We start from the raw sequence: 22380 nt of genomic DNA, 5'->3' as shown, positions 1-22380 counted from the left end.
TGAGCATCTTTTCATGTGCCTCTTAGCCATTTGTATATATTCTTTGGAGAAATGTCTATTTAGGTCTTCTGTCCATTTTTTTTTTTTTTTTACTGTTTTTTTTTTTTTAATTGAAATGCAGTTTAAGTTTTGTTTGTATATCTTGGAGATGAATCCCTGTTGGCCACTTTGTGAATATTATTTCTATGTGGAATCTAAAGAAATGGTACAAATGAATCTATTTTCAAAACAGAAGTTGAATCAGAGATATAGAAAACAAAAGTATGGCTTCTAGAGGGGAATGTGGGGGAGGGATAAATTGGAGAATTTGGATTGACATATACTCACTACTCTATATAGAATAGATAACTAACAAGAACCTATTGAATAGCACAGGAACTTCTATCCAGTACTCTGGAATGACTTATATGAGAATAGAATCTTAAAAGAGTGGATATAAGTGCATACATAACTGAGTCACTTCGTTGTACAACAGAAACAACTACAACCTTGTAAATCAACACTCCCCCACAGAAATGAATCTGATGGAAAGGACATTGCAAAGCTCATCCTGTTTCAAAATATTTCAATAGCCTTCCATGGAGGGTCCTTCCTTCCTAGCTGGTCTGATCTACACATATAATTTGAGGTACTTTTTTGAGCTATATAATAAAAATAGGAGCATTGTTCTTATTAAAAGTAAAAGTCATTCAACGTCAACTGTAAAATATTAAAAATACTTCATTTTTTTCACTCATCTAGGAAATTCTTTGTAAAAATATTCTTAACAAGAATCCAGTTAGGTTTTGTTGATACTGTGAGTGGAATTAATATCAGCTACTTTCTAAGTACTATCATTAATGAATAGACTAGCAGTTTGTTGCCCAGATCTTCAAGCCAAACCAAAATAGATATATCATTAAACAGTTACCAGGAAGAATTTATAAAAACTGCTCCTGATAGGATTTGAAAGAAGTAATTCAATATTATGAGTAAAAAAATAAAAGCATAATATAATGCTCTAAAATCCAAGTAAGTGAAAGAGCATGGTGAGAGATGACAAGACATCATACAATTTTAGCATGACTGGAGCTAATTTATGAAAAGTAATTTCAGATATGCCATCAAAGTATTGTCATTCTGTGGCGATTATTTAATTAGTTCATTTCTGAGTTTCAAATAAGTAGAAAACATTATCAACAGAAAAATCGATAAGATTATTGTTCGCCCTTAAATTAGATGCATCTCGAAATTGTATTCCATGGAGTGCTGTATGGTGTGTACACGGATCTAGATCTACAGATCTACACTAAGATGGGGATGAGAGGGAGAGGCATGCACACACATATAGAGAATGTAAACAGTTTAGGAACAAATACATTAAAAAAAATCCTTTAGTCCAGTAACATTGCTTTTGATTTGGAAGGGTAGTTTAACTTATACCACACCTAAACCCATTTGAAAAATCTGGAAGAAAGAATCTAAGGACTATTTGACAGTCTTAAGAAAGGGCAGATGTTAGAAATTCAAGATGTGCCAGTTCAATGAATATTTCAGGATTTCTCTTTTTTGTTCAAAGTCTCAAAGTGACAGAAATGAAAGGGAGATTGACCTAACCTTACCAGATTTGCAACCTGGCTTTGACTCAGCACAATTGCTGATTGACATATATTTTTTTAGGAATACCATAAAAAAGTCATTAGGTATACTGAAGAAAAGACCACAAGACCAATAATCAAGAGAAAAATAGATAATAAAAACAGACTGATAAATAGAACTACTGGAATTGTTGAAAAGGACTTTAAATAAATTTAAATTATTTAAATTGTTTTAATGTTCAGTATAAAAAATGCTAATGGTATAAATACAAACAAAATTTCATAGAGAAATTGGAATCTATACAATTATTTTAGTTAAAGTATGCAGAGGAAAAGGTGATCATTTTCAAAGGAGGTCCAGAGTCAAAAAAAGCCTTCTAAAAGGAAATGGCATTTTAGTGAGATTGGAAGAGTGAGAAAACAAAAGTAGATGCCAGTAGGAGCAGAATTAGTAATGAAATTCAAGATTTTCCAGGCATGTAAAAGAAGTTTGGCACTGAGGTCCCAATGAAATATGTCCCCAAATGATCTCAGAGCCTTATTTTTATTGATGGAAATTAGGAAACTAGAAGGTGATCAAAACTAGTAGCAGGTATTTTCAAATTTTGTAAAAGGTTGATTTCAGACTCTATAAATTATAGATTAATAATAATAATTTTCAACAATATTTAAAATATCTGTTTATAGGCAATTGAAGTAATGGTTCAAAGCCAAAATAATTCAAGTCAAGCCAAATTTGGCCAAATTCTTTCTTTTTTTTTTCCGTTTGAATTATTTTTTTTTTTCCCTTGACTCATTAAGTTCCAAGGTGAGGGCCATGCTACTGACATAATTGAATTTGATTTCTACAAAGCATTTGATAAAATAACTATACTATTTAAAATTGTAAACTCAATGACAGGATTTCAAAGAAAATAGAGAGTTAACTAGCAAATAAATACAAGTAATTTTGATGGTTTTGTGTCAGTCTGAAAATTTTCCTTAGCCTTTCTCTGTTACCAGTTACATTGTTTTAAAGGATTAAATAAGGACCCACATATTTCAAAGAAGGCATAAATATAGCAGAGCAAAGAAGAGAGATTTTTAAAGTTTTATTTCAAAATAATCTCAATAGGCTTGAATAGATGTCTTAAATGAAAGAATAATATTCTACAATATAATAATAAGTGTAAAATAATGTTTCTAAAGTCTAATTAAAAATCCAATCAAGCAAAACAGGTTAATGGAAATATAGCTTGTCCAATACTTCCTGTAATAATATGTACTCTTTTGGATTGACCAAATGTCAATGTCATTATAAATCCAAGTAGGGGGGGATACTTTATGAGCTGAATATAATTTTTCTTCATATCAGAATACAACATTTTGAAAAATAATAGTGTGGTTAATTCTGAGCTTTCCGTACAAGAGGATTGGTAGTTAATTAGAAAATATTCAGAAGTATTTGACTGAATAATGAATGCAAGAAAACCACAATAGACAAAAGACAAATAGACAATAGACAAATTGACAAAAGAACTGATGATCAAAAGTAGAGTGGTATCAATTAAAAATACTTTGTCAATTATATTACAAAAGCGTAATGAATGGTGTAAATTTTCCCTAATCAGGAGAAATAATCATTAAAATGTTTTTGTATTCTGGTTTTGCTGTGTCAACAGATTATTCTCTAATAAATCCACATATGTATATCTAAAGCAGGAGGAGAAGGAGAACAACAGAGGATGAGTTGATTGGATGGCATCATCAACTCAATGGACATGAATCTGAGTAAATTCCAGGAGATACTGAAGGACAGGGAAGCCTGGCATGCTGCATCCACGGGGTCGCAAGGACTTGGACACAACTGAGTGACTGAACAGCAGCAGCAATAATATCTAAAGAGCAAGAAGTCAGTACACAATTTTAAAGGTTATGACTCTAGGTATAAAATGTACAATCTCATAAGAGTATCTTCTTAGTTAGAACGATTTAAATATATCACTAGTAGAAGCAACACTAGAAGCATATCTCTATGCCAGTCTGTTTTACTTATTTCTTATTAGATTCTAAAAGAAGGAGAAGAAAATTTTAGTTTACTCTGGCTGAGAACAGATTCTATAATGAAACATGTGACTATCATATTCAATATTTGCGTTTTAAGAAGTATTAGAACTGCTAACTAAATTATTCCTTTTCTATTTTCACTATTGTGACTAAATCCAGACTAAACCATTCACATCATTTTGTTCTCCAGATTTTAATAAGCTGTGCACATTTGACCCAGCTGTTGGTAATACACTGTGTTGTATAGCTATAGAGTCAGAATTTCAGCCTTGATAAATACTTCAGGTAACTGATATCCTCAGTGTTGTGATTGGAGAGATGGAGTCTCAGCAATGTGAATTATCTTGCCCAGAATCCCATGGCCAATTGTCAGCGCAGCTAATGTTATAAAGCACAAGAGAGTCAAATTTAGTTTCTTCCCGTGTATTCTGCTTCCCTTGTTTTATATATGCCAATCTATTTTTCCAAGGAAACTCTAAGCTCTTCAAGGGTTATGCCAATCTTTTTTTCCAAGGAAACTCTAAGCTCTTCAAGGGTAGTATTAATAACAGTGTGTAAGAAAGTGCTGAGCCCACAGTAGGCATAGAATGCATGTAGGTTTTTTTGGTGCTGAGTTGCAATCCAGCTAACTTTAAAAAACTAAGCCAAGAGGAAATTATATTCAGTTCCAGAGAAGACAGCATTATAAGCTATCTGAAAAAAAAGTCTTAGAGATTCCAATATATTTTATTATACCATGGCAGTGAATCAATAATAAGAAAATATATTTCTTCTTTAATGTAATGGCATATATTTAATTATTGGTTTTCTCGAGACAGAAAATGACTTTGAATTAGATTTTAAATATTTTCTCATAGACCAAGCTCTCATTTTATCCTAAAATTGCATATTTTATATATATGTATAAATATATGTGTGTGTGTTTAGTAACAGATAAATATAGTGCTAAACATGTGTGAATGTATATATGATTAATTATCCATGCATAGAGATGGATAGGTAAACCATGGATGAGATAATGAGTTAGAGAAAAAGAAAGAGAGAGGCAGAGAAAGAGAGACTTTGTTAGTAATTATATTTTTTTAGTTCTCTGCAGCAAAAAGATCTGGTCATTATCCGGGAAACTGGTCACGTTTTATTGCTACAAGAACCAGCACATTCCTGGGAAACCAAGAACTAAGCAGTTGAAAACACACGGTGCTGTTCATTGGGAGGGTGCTAGGTGCAGAAAAGCCCCCACATGAAAGTTCAAAAAGTTCCCCTTTCACACGTTAAAATGAATTACTCTTCATTTAATACTTTGTTTTAAATGTAATTTAATGTGTTGGATTAAATTATTACCAACATTTCACATGGAAAGGGAAGTGATGATGTTTTTGGCTTTTTTTTTTAGTGTGGTCATTACACACATTTATTTTCCAACTTCTAACTTGTTTTATATAAATTTATCTAATTTTATTTATGTCATTATTTCTGGGAAAGCATATCATTATAAAATGAAAGTTCAGTAATCTTGTATGTGTGTTTTGTATGCCATATTGTTATTATCATCATCATCATCATCTAAGGAGGATCTATTATAGGAAATGTCTTTTGGATGATCCTTAGAGATGCTTCTAAGAGATTGACATGAGGAGAAAGAGGGAGGTCCACAAACCCTGCTGTCATCCTGCTGAGAGTAGGCAGCATGAGTGATGGGCCTGGTCAAGCCAGACAAGATCAATGAGTGGGAAATAACACACAGATGGAGTTAAAACCCACAGCATATGTTTTGAAGCTGCTTTAATTCAGAATGAAAGGTGGAAGTGAAGTGGATCTCAGATAAGACAGAAGTTAGGAATGAACCGACAGGAGATTTTAAGGCCTTGACAACTCGGAAGAGAAAGAAAATTCACAGAGCTAAAGCCAGAGCATGAGAAGCAAACAGACTGTTGGTCTGAATTTTTGATGTAAATGCAAAACATCGCCTTTTTTTGCAAGTAAGAATCACTAATCTTTAGTTCTTATTATGGGATATAACAACTTAGTATAAATGAGTGTGAAGAGCTTACTAGTGTCTCCTTAAAAGTTAAGTAGAAAAATTATTTTCCAATAAGTCCTGTCTTCCTAAGAAAAGAGCTGTGTGTCTATCACAGCAGTACTTTTTAAAAAAATAGTAAGTAAATAACACCAAAATCTCAGGAGAGCTACTCAGAATGATTGAACTTAATCCCATGCCTGTCCCCCAAACATTCAGTCAGTTCTGTATCTAAAAGGGTATCCAGTTGTTATTATTGAAATTTATTCTTTTTCACTATTCTCTCTAGTCATAAGGTTTTATGTTTTATGTAATATTTTATTGCAGCACTAAACTTGCTCGTTAAAATACTTTGAGAGTATGTGATGTGATATTAATAATTGATTTTTTAAAAATTGATTTTAGCCTTCTACTGTTAATTAAAAACCTTTCTCAGGTTAAGATGATCTATAACAAAATACAAATTCTACTCTGATACTGAAGTTGGTGGTGAAAATAACTTAGGAAAGACTGATAGCTATTGGTTTGTTAATAAGAAAAAAATATCCAGGGCCAAATTTGGGACTAAATCTGCTTCAATTAAGAACTGTATTTATGAAGGGTTAATAAGAGAGCTTGCATATTTACAAAAATTACTAACAAAGTAACACCAAGTATTGAATAGACAAATTTAAATTTTATTTTTCATAAGTACATAATGGGTTGACAAAAAGCTCTTTCTATGGCTCTAAAAGTTGAATTAAAAAGTATATTGATTCCAGAGGGAGAAAAATGAAAAGAAAAATAATGTGGTTATCTTCCATTACATTTCTAAGTGCTCAGATTCTTATTTAGAGTTGAACTTATTTTCTTGCAGAAATTGGACTAGAAATGGAACAACTCATAATTTCCATTTTCTAATATCAGAAATGGCCTAAAAAAGTCTCAATGCTTTTCATTTTGAAGGCAGAGCAGCAATGGGTCAAACTATAATAAAACTTTTAAATTCTCTTTAAAAAGATATTCTCCCCTAAAAGTGTCTGCTTTGAATGCTATAGTATGAAAATAGTACTACAATGTCCTCTGGTCACATAAAATAATTTTTTATAATGTGTAGTTTAATTGATCATCTGACAAAATGTTTACTACTATGGAATTGTATAATCTATTTTAATATATTTGTTATCCCACTCAATGGACATGAATCTGAGCAAACTCTGGAACATAGTAAGGACAGGGGATCCTGGAGTTCTTCAGTCCAGGGTGGGTCATAGAGAGTCAGACACGACTTAGTGACTGAACAGCTTATATTTGATATTACTCATTTCTGATACACAATTAGGATTAGTGGCTATTCTCAACTTAGTGAACAATAGGATATGATTCAGTACATATTTATTTTGCTTTTTTTTATTTTTTGAGTTGCTTGAGTGTGTCATAAATTTCTTGAACCATACGAGTTCTCATCTCTCATGTCCACTCTATAGTAAATATGTGCATAATGTCTTTAGCCATCTGCTTATCTCCATATTCCTTTTTTTTTTTTGCCACATTCTTTTGTCAAATTTAACAAAAAGAAATTTTTGATGGAATGTTATCTGTGCTTTAACTTGGTTATTTAGGGAAGATAACATTTCAAAACTTATCTCTGACTCAAATAAAAAGTCTATAGTAAGCTGAAATCTTGAAACTATCAACAGAGGCCTGCGCGAAATGAACTCTAGATCAGTGTAAAAAAGGCTTAATTTTCTAAACTGGTATAACTGATAGATGAGATACTTGCCTTGACAGAACTTATGATTTATATTAAAAATATATGTTGAAAAACATTGTAAATATACTTAAGGTTAATAAATTATGCTAAAGTGACTTAAGTAAATACTAGAAAATATGCACTGTTAGTAAGTTATTTTCTTTAACTGCATAAAGCTGTCTGTTATCCATTGAAGAACTTTTCAAGTTGAAATGAACTACCACAACTTATGAACCTTAAGAAGGAAGACTGTAGGAAGGATAGCTCAGCAAAGAAATCCTTTTACTGATTTATCAAAACGGAAATTTTTTTTTAGTTCCTTTTTTATTCTATTTTTAAAATTTATTTATTTTAATTGGAGGCTAGTTACTTACAATATTGTAGTAAAAAATATCAAAAAGGAAAAATGTCAAAGGGTTGATTAGGAATTTAAATATTATTAATGAATTTAAAAGCATAAAATAAACTCAAAATGGATTAAAGATCTAAATGGAAGACCAGAAACTATAAAACTCCTAGAGGAGAACATAGGCAAAACACTCTCCGACATAAACCACGGCAAGATCCTCTATGACCCACCTCCCAGAATATTGGAAATAAAAGCAAAACTAAACAAATGGGACCTAATAAAACTTAAAAGCTTTTGCACAACAAAGGAAACTATAAGTAAGGTGAAAAGACAGCCCTCAGATTGGGAGAAAATAATAGCAAATGAAGAAACAGACAAAGGATCAATCTCAAAAATATACAAGCAACTCCTGCAGCTCAATTCCAGAAAAATAAATGACCCAATCAAAAAATGGGCCAAAGAACTAAACAGACATCTCTCCAAAGAAGACATACAGATGGCTAACAAACACATGAAAAGATGCTCAACATCACTCGTTATCAGAGAAATGCAAATCAAAACCACAATGAGGTACCATTACACGCCAGTCAGGATGGCTGCTATCCAAAAGTCTACAAGCAATAAATGCTGGAGAGGGTGTGGAGAAAAGGGAACCTTCTTACACTGTTGTTGGGAATGCAAACTAGTACAGCCGCTATGGAAAACAGTGTGGAGATTTCTTAAAAAACTGGAAATAGAACTGCCATATGACCCAGCAATCCCTCTTCTGGGCATACACACTGAGGAAACCAGATCTGAAAGAGACACGTGCACCCCAATGTTCATCGCAGCACTGTTTATAACAGCCAGGACATGGAAGCAACCTAGATGCCCATCAGCAGATGAATGGATAAGGAAGCTGTGGTACATATACCCCATGGAATATTACTCAGCCGTTAAAAAGAATTCATTTGAACCAGTTCTAATGAGATGGATGAAACTGGAACCCCTTATACAGAGTGAAGTAAGCCAGAAAGATAAAGAACATTACAGCATACTAACACATATATATGGAATTTAGAAAGATGGTAACGACAACCCTTTATGCAAAACAGAAAAAGAGACACAGAAGTACAGAACAGACTTTTGAACTCTGTGGGAGAAGGTGAGGGTGGGATGTTGCGAAAGAACAGCATGTATATTATCTATGGTGAAATAGATCACCAGCCCAGGTGGGATGCATGAGACAAGTGCTCGGGCCTGGTGCACTGGGAAGACCCAGAGGAATCGGGTGGAGAGGGAGGTGGGAGGGGGGATTGGGATGGGGAATACGTGTAAATCTATTGCTGATTCATGTCAATGTATGACAAAACCCACTGAAAAAATTAAAATAAAATAAAATAAAATAAAAGCATAGAGGGTTGAACAAAGTATGAGGATACTAGATAATCCATTTGGTGTCGAATGTGTCCCAGAGAAATGTTAACAGATGGGATTTGTAAGGATGAGTAAAATTTAGCTAGGTTAATACAGAAGTAAGTAGTAAGTCTTCAGAACAACAGAACTACAAATCAAAATGCTAGAAATGTGAGAGGATTCAGCTGAAACTCAGCCACATGTCCTATACAGAGCAAACCAATTTCTTTGAGGAGCTACCATTTGTGTTATGGGTTGGAGTTTTTTTTTTTTTTTTTCATTACAAGAGCATTAAGGCATCCTAGTCCCTTCTTGTTCAGTTCATGGTATATCTTCTTTTTTTTTTTTTAAACCCAGTTTCTTGTTAATATTTTAAATTCCTCATATCATAATTTTTCTATTGTATTCACATGGAAAAATCCATCTGGGATCAGTTCAAATATTTGCCTTTTTTCCATTTATCCCTCTAATTGCTAAGAACAACAGTAAACACTGTAGTTCCGCTCCTCAGTGACACTATGAATGCTTATTCTTCAGCCTTTTGTCTTTCCGTCAATATATCAATAGTCAACTCATTCTGCTTCCTGTGGAGTGGATTTTTAAAGCCCTTCTACTTTATTTTTAGACTTCCTAGGAAGCATCCCACCACTTCCAATTTTAACCTCCTTTTCAACTTCACTGAGAAAATAGAAATTATTAGACATTAATGGCCTGACATTTCCACTTTTAAACCACCATATCTTTTTTAGTCTACACAAATAATTTACTGATTTGTACACACTCCACAATGGGAATGAGTTCATCTTTGTCAAGACCAATTTCTGACCTATGATTGCTATCATTTTCACACACACACACACACAAAATACTATCTCAAACAGAATCAATGATTTTTCTATTATTTCTACTCTATACCATCTATAACCTCTTTCTATCTACCACTTTCTTTCATGCAGCATTTAAATATGTTCAAGTTTATCTTTCAAGGAATGAACTCAGGAAAAAATCTTTCTGGAACCATGAATTCCTTAAGATCCATACTTTCCTTGAGCTATGTCTCTTACTGACCCTCCACCTCATAAGTGAAACCAACACATCAAATCTGGTTCCAATCACCTTAATTTCTCCAATAACCATTAGAAAAAAATAACACAGCAAAATTATTTTGCTGTTAATTGCATTGAATACTTTATGATCGTCACTACCTTTTTGTGTCTCATCAGAAAACGTTGACTACTGTCTCTTCTTGAAATATCATCCTCCTTTAGCTTCCACTACCTTGTATTCGTCATGATTGCTTTTCTATTCACATGCACAACTTAATCTTCTTTTATTTTTTTTTCTTATTTGTCATTTATTTTAAGATTGATGCTGATCCTGGGTCCTCTTTATATACCTTTACTGAGTAATGTCATCAATTCCACAGATTTGTTCTTCATTTTTAAAATGTTTAATTACTTAATTGGAGTGTCATTGTGTTACAATGTTGTGTTAGTTACTGTACAACAATTTGAATCAGTTATATGTGTAAATATGTCCCCCCCTTTGGCCTCCCTCCCACCCTCCCCATCCCACCCCATTAGGTCTTCATGGAACACAGAGGCGAGCACTTTCCACTAGCTATCTATTTTACATAAGGTCGTGTACAAATGTCAGTGCTACTCTCTCAGTTCATCCATCCTCTCTTTTTCCCACTGTGTTCAAAAGTCCATTCCCTACATCTGTTTCTCTATTCTTGCCCTGCCAGTGGGTTCATTGGTAAAATTTTTCTAGATTCCATGTATATGCATTAATATACAGTATCTTTCTCTTTCTGATTTAATTTCACTCTTTTTGACAGACTCTATGTCCATCCACATCACTACAAATGACCTAATTTTGTTTCTTTCTCATTTTCCATTTTCAAAACACATTTTCATAATTTAATTTGCTATGACTTTTGTAAGTTAATTTAATCATGTTTTATGTTTGTAAATGTTCCCAGTACTATGATAAATAAATATTTAGGGCAGAGAATATGCTATAAAGATGTTTAGAACCTGTAAACAAATTAATATATACACAGAATCAGCATTATTTCAGTTTTTCTATGTCTTGCAGAAAAAAAAAGAAAATATAAAAGTTAAATAAAACTAAAACTTTCCCCACCCCCCCCTCACATTTCCTACATCATCATCATAGCTACATCTTCAGGCTGCTAACAAATATCAAAGAGTTGGACACAACTGAAGTGACTGAGCATGCACACATGCACGTCAAATATGGTTCCCATATCTGTTAGCATCCTGATAAAGGTGAAAGAATCTGGAGCCAAAAACTAGGTGTGTGACCTTGGTTAAGGTATCTAAACTTGCTGAATTTCTCTCTAGAAGGATAGGACTACATGGACCCTAGGGTAGTTTCAAGTTGAAAATATTTTCATAGTCTGTTCCTTACCACTTTCACAGTTCTCTCCTATGCCTATTGTTTATGATTCTTCATACTTAACATCCACACTGCAGGGGTGCTGAAGAGCTGCTAAGACCTTGCAAAGCAACAAGTGAATGCAGGTCTCAGAGTCCATTAACCTCAGCTAAGGAGGTTTATTCTCAGATGCAAGGTTGTGTCCAGACACTTCATTATCTCCTTTTTTTACTGTCAACTGCCAGGATGCTTTTGTAGTCATTTGCATAATTTAAACTGCTGTCACTGACAATCTAAATGTTGCTTTACTCCATCACTTGACTCTAATATCTAAGCAGCCAAACCTTTTAAGATTAGGCTCAAATTAACCATACTCTAATTCTATCAAAAGTATGCTAATTTGCAGTGTTGACTTTGAACTCATTATTTTTGAGAAAACTAAAAGAAGGAAGAAAGCCTAACTACCTGATCACAAACGCCCCTGGCATATCTTGAAATACATAGGTAATGTTGCTTTGATGATTACATTTATTCCTTAGGATCTTCATCTCGGCCTTAGATATAACAATAATTTAAGGTGTCATGTTTCTAGTTTGCTTTGGGTCATCTTGAAATTATACTTTAAAATAATCTTTAAGATGCAAGCATATTAAGAAGAAGCACATATCAAAGGTACATCTTGTGCTATGCACTAAAGTAATTTACCTGAATGCAGGCCACTTTGCCCCCAAAGGCTGGATAAATCACCTGCAGTCTATTTGAATTCTTGTTCTTCTCAATCTCACTTCTTTTCTTTCTATAGCCTGACTTCATCTCTGGAATCCATTAAGAATTTTATATCCCATTTACCAGTACCTGCTTCTTTTCACATAATCTAAATTAACCCAACTCCACTTGACAATAGAGCTTCTAAGAAAAAGCTCGTTTCATCATTATAAAGCTGACCCAAAGGAATGGAAAAAGAGGCTTTTATATAATAAAACACTGAGCTCTTGCAATCACAACTTTCATTAACTGGCATACCCTAAGAGTCTAAGCAAACACATTTGAGAAATTGATTTCCTTGGGTAATATTTCTGGATGTCCTAAGTAATATCCTTTGATGAACAGTTAAGTTGAAAAAAGACAGAAATAAACTTTTAATGTGTTGCTGCTCCCATCATCTTTTTTGCTTTTAAAAAGTTATACAGAGGAGTCAAGGAGATAACTTTGCTATAAATTCAAAATTTATAAAAAATTCTTTGCAAGTTGGGTTACCTATATGTGCGTGTATGTGTATTAAGTTGCTTTAGTCGTGTCTGACTCTTTGCAACCCCGTGGACCGTAGACCATCAGACTCCTCTGTCAATGGGATTGTCCCAGCAAGAATACTGGAGTGAGTTGCCATTTTCTACCCTAGTAGATCTTCCTGATCTGGGGATTGAACCTGGGTCTCCTGTGTCTCCTGCATTGCAGGTTGATTCTTTACCACCGAGCCACAGGAGAAGCCCTTGAAGGTGTGTGAGTGTGTGAGGTTTCCTTAGTTTGCTTTTCCCTTTAAAATTTTTTTTGTTCCAATAAAAATGTAGACTACAAGACCCTTCTTGTGGATTTCTCTTTATCTTGGGCTTATCTATACAGTAAGAATCATAATGCATGTGTGCTATGTTGTGTCCGACTCTGTGAGGCAATATGGACTATAGCCTACCAGGCTTCTCTGTCTGTGGGATTCTCCAGGCAAGAATACCAGATTGGACTGCCATGCCATCCTAAAGGGGATCTTCCCAACCCAGGGACTGAACCCATGCCTTTTACGTCTCCTGCATTGTATGGCACCCTAATGGGCTTCCCCAGTGGCTCAGCCTTAAAGAACTGGCCTCCAATGCAAGAGATGCAGGTTGGATCCCTAGGTCGGGGAGATTCCCTGGAGAAGGAAATAGTAATCCACTCCAATATTCTTGCCTGGGAAATTCCAGGGACAGAGGAGCCTTGTGGACTGTGGCCCATGAGTCACAAAGAGTCAGACGTGGCTGAAGCAACTAAGCATACAGCATAGATGGCATCTTAATTTGCTCTTTATTTTGGCACTTGAGAGAATAAATGTAGCTTTTCTAGTTTCTCATATTCTTGACTTTTTTCTGACAGTTTGTTTAGGGACTGAGAAAATGAAAGAGCTTTGTAATTTTTTCTTTAGTATATAAATATTTCCTTACATGTTACAATTTACAAAACAATCTTAGATACCTTATTCTTATCATGTGATCAGGAAATCTTGACATTTTGGAATTTGTAAAAAATAAAATCTAGACACTCTGAGTACTCATGTATATGTGCAAATACAATCATACAAGAATTTGTAATAAATTTCATTAGATAAGAAAAGATTAATTTATCATTTGAAGAAAAGAGTAAAACTCTAAATTAATCTGTTATCAAATCTCATACATTTTTGTATTTAGGAAACAATAACTCAATTTATCAGAAAATTAAATAGACATATATTAAGACTATATTTAAATTCTGTCTTTATGTTTGTTATTTCTTAACTTACTTTGGTTAAAGAGTAAAAAACAAGCTTGAGGAGGGCCTTATAGATGAAATGTAGAAAAAATATACTAGTCTCATTACTTGTATAGTTTCAAATGCCTGTCATTTCCATCTATCTTTCAAAGATAAATTATAAGTAGTTTAATTTACACAAATGTAAAATTTTAGTTTTGAGTAACTGAGTAATTAAAATTAAAAATAACCTTTAAAAACTGTGAAACAATATACTGTATCAGGTCAGTTAAATCACTCAGTCATGTCCGACTCTTTGTGACCCCATGGACTGCAGCATGCCAGGCCACCCTGTCCATCACCAACTCCCAGAGTTAACTCAAACTCATGTCCATTGAATCGGTGATGCCATCCAACCATCTCATCCTCTGTCATCCCCTTCTCCTCCTGCCCTCAATCTTCCCCAGCATTAGGGTCTTTTCCAATGAGTCAGCTCTTCCCATTAGGTGGCCATAGTATTGCAGTTTCAGCTTCAGGATCAGTCCTTTCAATGAATATTCAGGACTGATTTCCTTTAGAAGGGACTGGTTGGATCTCCTTGTTGTCCAAGGGACTCTTAAGAGCCTTTTCCAACACCACAGTTCAAAAGCATCAATTCTTCCGAGCTCAGCTTTCTTTAAAGTCCAACTCTCAGATCCATACATGGCTACTGGAAAAACCATAGCTTTGACTAGATGGACCTTTGTTGGCAAAGTAATGCCTCTGCTTTTTAATAAGCTGTCTATTGGTCATAACTTTTCTTGCAAGGAGCAAGCATTTTTTAATTTCATGGCTGCAGTCACCATTTGCAGTGATTTTTGGAGCCCCCCAAAATAAAGTCTGTCACTGTTTACACTGTTTCCCCATCTATTTAACATGAAGTGCTGGGACCAGATGCCATGATCTTAGTTTTCTGAATGTTGAGTTTTAAGCCAGCTTTTCACTCTCCTCTTTCACTTTCATCAAGAAGCTCTTTAGTCCTTCTTCACTTTCTGCCATAAGGTGTCATCTGCATATCTGAGTTTATTGATATTTTCCTGGCAATCTTGATTCCAGCTTGTGCTTCATCCAGCCCAGAGTTTCTCATGATGTACTCTGTATATACATTAAATAAGCAGGGTGACAACATACAGCCTTGACGTGCTCCTTTCCTTATTTGGAAGCAGTCTGTTGTTCCATGTCCAGTTCTTACTGTTGCTTCCTGACCTGCATACAGATTTATCTGTACACCTGTAACTAATATAATAATGTACATCAACTTCAGCTATGTTGTTGTTTAGTTGCTAAGTGGTATCGAACTCTTTTGCAAACCCATGGACTGCAGCATGCCAGACTCCTTTGTCCATGGGATCTCCCAGGCAAGAATATTAGAGAGGATTGTCATTTCTTTCTCCCGGGTATCTTCCTGACCCAGCGACTGAACCCATATATCCTGCATTGGCAGGTAGGTTCTTTACCACTGAGCCACCAGGGCAGACCCAACTACAATTATATAAATACATAAATAAATTATAGAGAAGTATATTTATTTTAAATTTGTTAAATTTTATAGTTTGGAATATTATGTTGTTACAAAAAAGCTGAATTTTTGGTTTCAATTAACTTTTTCTTTGCAAGTATGTAGTGCAAAACTTGTGGGTATCAACAGAGTAATTTTCAAGAATCCAGAAAATTCAGTAATAATATATTACCTTAACGAAGATGCTGATAAGAATTAGATTTTCACATTATTATTATTAGTTCTATTTATAGATGACCTTTTCTGAAATGGTTTTAAAACTGTGAAAAAATCATCAAACATTAAAGATAAGAAAAGCAATAAGTGGATAGAGTGACATAATTTGGGCTAAATTTCCTATTTCTATTAACTTCTAAGACCTCATAAATAAGTGCAAATTGTTTAGGATTTGGAGCATCATATGAAATGTTGCATTGAGGGTATATATAATTCTGAACTAATGTAAACCAATTATGTTATGTGGAACTGATTTTGGGGGGGGTAGGTAATTGTAAACACTGAAAACAGTGTTTGATTAGAGTTTACTGCTAGGTCCATAGCTTTTCTATACATTTGTAATAAATGCTAGGCTCAGAACAAATTTTGTCACAATTGGTATATTCACTGAACATTTATTAGCATGCAAATAAAAACATTACACTACCTAGTCTATAGGCTTGAGTAACTTCTATGTCTCTCTTCATATCTACCTTTCCTGGAAATTTTAATGAAGGCCACAGTAGACAACAGACCAGACTTTGGATGGTGTAACCACTATAGCCAGTATCAGAGAACCAAAAGCTCCAAGGTCTTAGTGGTTATAGAACTGTAAGAAGTTTAGCTTGGGGACTTATCCCTCGGGGTGACCTGGGTGGAGAATATTTAAAATAGATTAGCCAATCCATATCTTTAAATAATTTTAATGTTCCAATGGGCTTTCCAGGTAATGCTAGTGTTAAAGAAACTACTGCCAATGCAGGAGACATTAAGAGACATCGGTTCTATCCCTGGGTTGGGAAGAGCCCCTGGAGGAGGGCTTGGCAACCCACTCCAGTATTCTTGCCTGAAAATTCCCATGGATAGAGGGGCCTGGCAGGCTATGGTCCATAGGGTCACAAAGAGTCTGACTTGTCTGAAGTGACGTAGCATGCACAGAATGTTCCAATAATATTTATAATAGTCATCATAATAAAGGCTGCTATTTCCTTCTATAAAAACATTTTTGACATGTTTGACTAGTAAATAAATGTTGTTAGAGTTACCAGTTACAGAGCCTTTTATAGTGATCGTCCATGGAATGTGCACATTTAAATATAATGCCAGCAGTCCCCCACTGATTATGCATCCTTGCTTAGGCTGTCATCAGCATCTGGGTTATAGTTTAACTTGAAAAGCACATGCATAATTAAACATCATTCATTCTGGAATATTTTAAAGTAAATTGATATTCAAAGAACTAGAAGATAAAGACAATGTAACAAATTATGATACTAAGGAAAACAAGATGATAACTTGGGAACAAGGATTGTCTTTTTCTCATACATGTCTTTATAAGTATTAGAAATATCTTGTTTTGGAATTTGAATATGGTTATTTATCTATCTTTTCCCTAATCACTTGTTTTCTTATATGACAATAACAAAAAGATGTCACATTAAATTCTATGACACTTGGAGCTATGTATAAAAATTTGCTATTATGCCGTCATGCACCTATGTAGATAGAGCAATTGTCCATCTTCTACCATTGTTCCTCATTCAATAAAAATTTGGTGCAAATAGAAAATAAATAAAAGCTATATAACTAAATAATAAAGTTTTTATTTTATGGGAATGATATAAGTAGATGTATGAAAGGTTCACTGATTGGATAACTGTTAGAAATTTGATCTGCTTCATATTATTCAACATCAACCTACTGTTTGCAAAGCACTGTGATAAATGAGTTGGCATACAAAATAATAGAAAGAGCCAAACTAGTTTCATTAGAGTCATGACCACAGGTCAGCAAACATTTTCTGTAAAGTGCCAGATAATGGAAGTCTTCTACACTGTGGGCCACATGATCTCTTTTGCAAATTCTTCATGTTGCCACTGTAACAGAAAGCAACCATAAACAACAGGGAAGATGGATGTGGCTGTGTTTCAATAAAACTTATCTGCAAAAACAGGGTGCGGTCTGGATTTAGTTGGAAAGCTATAGTTTGCCAACCCTATTCTAGACCAATTGAATCAATCCAAGGGGCCATTTGAATAAAGAATTTTTAATAAGCTACACAGGTGACTCTCACGATTGGACATATTTGGAGAACATCAGGATAAAATATGCACATTGAATATGGCATGTGCCTTAAAGTTGTCCTTAGTTTTGGCAAAGGACTTAAACAATATGAAGATGTTACGCAACATGACGATGCTGTTTGTGAAACCGCCAGTTAGAGAGGTTCCAAAGAGACTAAGCAGAATAGGTAAGGGAGTTCTGTACTATCTCGGGACATGTACATCTTTAGGTCTTAATTCATTTGGGTGGACTACAAAGCATTTAAGCTCATTAAAAAGGTCATTACAGAGAGAAAGGAGTTCCACAAACACCATATATTTTACTTAAAGTAGTGCGTTCCTTTGGTAGTATCAAGCACTATAATCAAGCGTGAAGGTCACTCTAGATTTCTGGTTTCCCTTAAAAATCTGAAATATTTGCCACGTTCTAGATTGCATTTTCAAAAGGCAAAACATATCTGGAGCTGAATATTGCATTCCGCTTAAGTGGGGTCATGTTTTATTTGATTCAAGTAATCCCCACTTGGCATATATAACTTATTTGGGTTACCTAAATGTCCTGGTAGGTATTTAATTTTAGACACTTTCTTTCTAATAATTGCATACACATTTCAGTCATCAGGAAGAGAAGAGAGAATTCAAGAGGGGTTTCTTTAGAAGACATGCAAATTGCCTGCTAATAGGTGGAAAGATTTAAAGGTTACCAACTGTATAACCCATTTCCAGAAAGCACCTATTTATCAATTTAAATTGGTTGTATATCAGCATAATTTAATCACTTTAATGTATGCACACTTGGTATTAAATTTTCCTACTATACATATTCCAGAGTAACTCGATAAAGACTAAAATAACACAAAACTGAACCAGCACTGTCCCAGGGCAGGTTAAACAAACTCTGCATTAACCTTACAGATATATGGAAATCCCTATGTCCTTTAAATGCGCTGTGTTTTTCTATGAAACTAATAAAAAGATTAACTTTGAAGATATTTGAAGCATATTGTATAATGTTATATTTTTAAGGTAAAATGAGGTGATGAAGCTTTGGGATCCAAGGCCATGAAACACAAACCTCAAAAATATGAAGTAATGAATTTTAGAGATAATAAACAAATTCAAAATGTCAATGCATGAAAATATATATTTTTCTATATTTGACTTGATGATCTCAGAGTTTTCCCCACTTTTGAATTGTGATACTTTAAGTTCTGCTACTTAATCTTATTGGGAATTTCTTTTACTTCTTCATGCCTGTCCAGTTCAATAATTAATAACACCATTTTTTTTTTCAGTGGGTTTTGTCATACATTGACATGAATCAGCAATAGATTTACATCCTGATCCCCCCTCCCACCTCCCTCTCCACCCGATTCCTCTGGGACTTCCCAGTGCACCAGGCCCGAGCACTTGTCTCATGCATCCCACCTAGGCTGGTGATCTGTTTCACCATAGATAATATACATGCTGTTCTTTCACAACATCCCACCCTCACCTTCTCCCACAGAGTTCAAAAGTCTGTTCTGTACTTCTGTGTCTCTTTTTCTGTTTTGCATAAAGGGTTGTCGTTACCATCTTTCTAAATTCCATATATATGCGTTAGTATGCTGTAATGTTCTTTATCTTTCTGGCTTACTTCACTCTGTATAATGGGCTCCAGTTTCATCCATCTCATTAGAACTGGTTCAAATGAATTCTTTTTAACGGCTGAGTAATATTCCATGGGGTATATGTACCACAGCTTCCTTATCCATTCGTCTGCTGATGGGCATCTAGGTTGCTTCCATGTCCTGGCTATTATAAACAGTGCTGCGATGAACATTGGGGTGCACGTGTCTCTTTCAGATCTGGTTTCCTCAGTGTGTATGCCCAGGAGTGGGATTGCTGGGTCATATGGCAGTTCTAATTCCAGTTTTTTAAGAAATCTCCCCACTGTTCTCCATAGTGGCTGTACTAGTTTGCATTCCCACCAACAGTGTAAGAGGGTTCCCTTTTCTCCACACCCTCTCCAGCATTTATTGCTTGTAGACTTTTGGATAGCAGCCATCCTGACTGGCGTGTAATGGTACCTCATTGTGGTTTTGATTTGCATTTCTCTGATAATGAGTGATGTTGAGCATCTTTTCATGTGTTTGTTAGCCATATGTATGTCTTCTTTGGAGAAATGTCTGTTTAGTTCTTTGGCCCATTTTTTGATTGGGTCATTTATTTTTCTGGAATTGAGCTTCAAGAGTTGCTTGTATATTTTTGAGATTGATCCTTTGTCTGTTTCTTCATTTGCTATTATTTTCTCCCAATCTGAGGGCTGTCTTTTCATCTTACTTATAGTTTCCTTTGTTGTGCAAAAGCTTTTAAGTTTCATTAGGTCCCATTTGTTTAGTTTTGCTTTTATTTCCAATATTCTGGGAGGTGGGTCATAGAGGATCTTGCTGTGGTTTATGTCAGAGAGTGTTTTGCCTATGTTCTCCTCTAGGAGTTTTATAGTTTCTGGTCTTACATTTAGATCTTTAATCCATTTTGAGTTTATTTTTGTGTATGGTGTTAGAAAGTGTTCTAGTTTCATTCTTTTACAAGTGGTTGACCAGCTTTCCCAGCACCACTTGTTAAAGAGGTTGTCTTTTTTCCATTGTATATCCTTGCCTCCTTTGTCAAAGATAAGGTGTCCATAAGTTCGTGGATTTATCTCTGGGCTTTCTCTTCTGTTCCATTGATCTATATTTCTGTCTTTGTGCCAGTACCATACTGTCTTGATGACTGTGGCTTTGTAGTAGAGTCTGAAGTCAGGCAGGTTGATTCCTCCAATAACACCATTTTTATATGAAAGTGATGTTTGAGAAAATGTTAGTACTTATTCTGTTAACATCGTCCCCAAATATCAGAGAAATATCTGTAGACAGACTTTCCCCTAAAATATAGCCTAAATTATAGTCTCTATTTGATAAAGGTCAGTGCTGTGGAATTTTTGCAGGGGCAGGGGGTGGATAATCTAAATTGTTCAACACAAGTTCAGAGGCAATACATATCTATCTGTATTAATACAGTATTTCCTCCAGAATTGGGGTCCTCTTCAGCACATCTTCAAAAATAGAGTTAAATCTGTAGAACAAATCTATATCCATGGCTTGGTGTTAAATAGAAACAAAGTGGGAAGTTGCTTATGTGGTTTAATTTGTCTTATGCTATTCATGATGGTTTCCAGTATTAAATTAATAGTCTAACATTAGACATTTGTTTATTCAAGGTTTATTTGTTTATTCAAGCCACTGACTTCCCTGGTGGTTCAGACGGTAAAGCGTCTGCCTATAATGCAGGAGACCCAGGTTCGATCCCTGGGTCGGGAAAATCCTCTGGAGAAGGAAATGGCAACCCACTCCAGTACTCTTGCCTGGAAAATCCCATGGACGAAGTAGCCTAGTAGGCTACAGTCCATGGAGACGCAGAGTCAGACCCGACTGAGTGACTTCACTTTCACTTTCTTCAAGATTAAGATATTACTGCCATTTAAGGTTTCCTATTTATGTGCAACCATACTTGAAAGAGCAGTTATTGTAATCTCTTTTAACTATTAAAAATTTAGTGAGCCTGATGTAACTTCTCACAAATTTTGCCAACTGCCTAAACTCAGTATTTTATACTACATTTCAGTGGGAGAAAAAATGGGCTAGAGTTGGAAAGTTTATATTTTCTTTGCAGGCACAAATGAGTAAGGACAGCAGTGAAAAAATAAAGGAAACCTGGAGTTAAGGTGAGTAAATTGGATTTTACTAAATTGAACGTGAAATAATAAGGTTCCAGTGACTGAAACTGCATGTAGAGACTCAAAAGCCTGAACAAAGGAAATTTTTTTCTTTCTCCCTTTCCTTCCTTATCTCTTGCTCGTCTTTGCCTCTTCTCAAACCACATGCCTTACAAAGATGTATCCTCTAAACCCTTGCTTTTCTCTTAACTCTTCTAGCTCTTAGAGCTTACACTAGACAATCTTTCACCTATCGTTTATTTTCCTTTTGTAGTTATTGTAGTCCCATGAATTCTGTTTGATATTTTAATCTTTTGAGACAGAGAAAGGTCTTAACTTTATGCTTATTCCCTTTAAGATTACATGTTAATTTTCTCAATAAAAGAATACAGTTAGATAAAACTTCAAGCAACAAGAACTACAAATGTGAAAAGGTTAACCATGCCTTTCCAACATTCACTTAAAAACACCAGAGTTGAGGGGTTTACCTGGTGGTCCAGTGGCTAACATTCCAAGCTCCCAATGAAAGGGGCCTGGGTTCGATCCCTGGCCAGGGAGCTAGATTCCACATGCCTTAACTAAAGATCCTGTGTGCCCCAAGGCCTTGAATAGCCAAATAAAAAGAAATAATTAAAAAAAAACACACACACATCAGAGCTTAAAGTTAAGGAATAAATCATTCAATGAGAAAAACTAAAATTTACATAGAACTTACCATGTCCGAAGTACTATTCTAAGTGAGTAATAATCTCATTTACACTTTGAAGGGTTCTATGTAATAGGTACAATTATCATCATCTTTTATAGATGGAAAAATGAGACACAGAGTGT

At 34.7% G+C, this 22380-nt stretch overlaps 1 non-coding gene across 1 annotated transcript; it reads left to right on the top strand.

Moving 5' to 3' along the window:
- Positions 1-21082: 21082 nt before the first annotated feature.
- On the top strand, positions 21083-21154 carry TRNAY-AUA. Its single transcript has one exon. It is a non-coding gene; the product is annotated as a tRNA-Tyr (tRNA).
- The last annotated feature ends 1226 nt before the right edge of the window (positions 21155-22380 follow it).

Source organism: Cervus elaphus, chromosome 30 (assembly GCF_910594005.1).
Source record: "Cervus elaphus chromosome 30, mCerEla1.1, whole genome shotgun sequence".
NCBI classification, from domain to species: Eukaryota; Metazoa; Chordata; class Mammalia; order Artiodactyla; family Cervidae; genus Cervus; species Cervus elaphus.
The sequence above is the reverse complement of the archived record's forward strand: the minus strand, read 5'-3'. Positions and strand labels throughout refer to the sequence as shown.